This window comes from Oncorhynchus kisutch, unplaced genomic scaffold (assembly GCF_002021735.2).
Source record: "Oncorhynchus kisutch isolate 150728-3 unplaced genomic scaffold, Okis_V2 scaffold3554, whole genome shotgun sequence".
Classification (NCBI taxonomy): Eukaryota; Metazoa; Chordata; class Actinopteri; order Salmoniformes; family Salmonidae; genus Oncorhynchus; species Oncorhynchus kisutch.
The window spans coordinates 75,001-77,336 of NW_022265499.1; positions in this window are offsets into that span (position 1 = coordinate 75,001).

Genomic DNA, 2,336 nt, shown 5'->3' on the forward strand with positions numbered 1-2,336 from the left:
CTAGAGGGGGTACAGCTGACCCTGGTGCTAGAGGGGGTACAGCTGACCCTGGTGCTAGAGGGGGTACAGCTGACCCAGGTGCTAGAGGGGGAACACAGCTGGAGGGTGAATGTTTGAAGGGGTACGGGACTATAAACAGTTTGGGAACCACTCGTCTATGGTATCAGGTAAGGTGGAGGAGATATGATCATTAACTAGCCTCTGAAAGCACTTCATGATGAGAGAAGTGAGTGCTATGGGGCGATAGTCATTAAGTTCAGTTACCTTTGCTATCTTGGGTATGGGAACAATGGTGTACACCTTGAAGCAAGTGTGGACAACATACTGAGATATGGAGAGATTAAATATGTCCGTAAACACTTCAGCCAGCTGGTTTGCACATGCTCTGAGGATGCGGTCGGGGATGTCATCTGGGCCGGCAGCCCAGCGAGGGTTAACATGCTTAAATGTCTTATTCAAATCGGCCACGGAGAACGAGAGCTCACAGTCCTCATGAGTAGAGGTGGCGCACATCGGTGGAACTGTGTTTCGGAACGAGATGCCGTTGTCCGCGACGTGGCTGGTTTTGTAATCCTTGATTGTCTGGAGTCCCTGCAACAAACGTCTCTTGGCTGAGTCTTTGAATTGCGACCTCCACTTTGTCTCTGTACTGGACTGTTTGTACTCGTCCATGTTATCAGTCATCTCGCCGTTGTTAAATGCGGTGGTTTGCGATTTCAGTTTTTGCTAACATTCATCCACGTTTTAAAGTTTGGATTAGTAGAAACAACGTCGCAGTGGAAACAACGTCCTCTATTTACCCCCTGGTGAACTCAGTCACCAAGTCAGTGTATATGTCTATGTTATTCTCAGAGGCAAACCAGAACATATCCCAGGTCACGTGATCAAAACTATCTTGAAGCATTGATTCCGATTTGATCAGACCAACGTTGAACAGTCCTTACCACGGTTACTTCCTGTTTAAGTTTCCTGCCTATAGGAAGGGATGAGCAGATTGGAAACGTGACCTGATTTTGCTGAAGGGAGGGCAGGGGGAGGGCATTGTAGCCGTCCCGTGAAAGGGGGAGTAGCGATGGTAAAGAATTCTCGATGAGCGATGAGGTGAAACTTCGGTAGTGTTTTCCTCAGATTTGCATTAATAAAGTCTCCAGTTACAATAAACGCACTCTCGGGATATTTGGTTTCCAGTTTGCACCAAGTCCAGTGGTTTTGCACCAAGTCCAGTGTAGTTCCTTGAGAGCCGTTGCGCTGTCGGCTTGAGGGGGAATATACACGGCCGTGACAATGACCAAAGAGAAGAGAGGTAAAGCGGTCGGCATTTGATAGTGAAGTATTCCCGATCGGGAGAACAAAAGGACATGAGTTGCTGTACGTTACCACGATCACACCATGACTAGTTCATTATGAAATACGAAGCTCCGCCTGTCTTTTACCCAGAGAGATCTCTCTTCCTGTCCCCACCATGTACAGAGATCTCTCTTCCTGTCCGCACCATGTACAGAGATCTCTCTTCCTGTCCGCACCATGTACAGAGAACCCCACTGGCTGTATAGATGGGGACAGTATATCCGGAAAGAACCATGATTCTGTGAAACAGAGTATTTTACAGTCCCTGATGTCTCTCTGGAAGGAGATCCTCGCCCTGAGTTCATCTACTTTATTCTCTGTACTAAAACCCCCATTCCTCTACTTGGAGCAGCCCCTGGGATGACCAGAAATGCATCAGGGGGCACGAACAAATGATCACACTTAGTAAAGTCACATTTCTGGTCGAAGTGCTGGTGAGTGACCGTCGACTTAATATCCAAAAGTTATTTTAGGCTATAGGAAATAATATCATGATTGGTTTAGGTTTGTTCCATCCTGTCAACACGAGTACAATCCCTATAGGATGCCCCCATATGGTTCTGGTCACATGATAAAAGGCTGTGGTGACGCTGACTTCCTGTCCTGCTCTGTGACGACCAGCTGCTGTGTTCATCAGACCAGCTAGCAGCATGTTGTTTGTCCCAGTCAGGTCCACTGTGTTCATCAGACCAGCTAGCAGCATGTTGTTTGTCTCAGTCAGGTCCACTGTGTTCATCAGACCAGCTAGTAGCATGTTGTTTGTCTCAGTCAGGTCCACTGTGTTCATCAGACCAGCTAGTAGCATGTTGTTTGTCCCAGTCAGGTCCACTGTGTTCATCAGACCAGCTAGTAGCATGTTGTTTGTCTCAGTCAGGTCCACTGTGTTCATCAGACCAGCTAGCAGCATGTTGTTTGTCCCAGTCAGGTCCACTGTGTTCATCAGACCAGCTAGCAGCATGTTGTTTGTCTCAGTCAGTCAGGTCCACTGT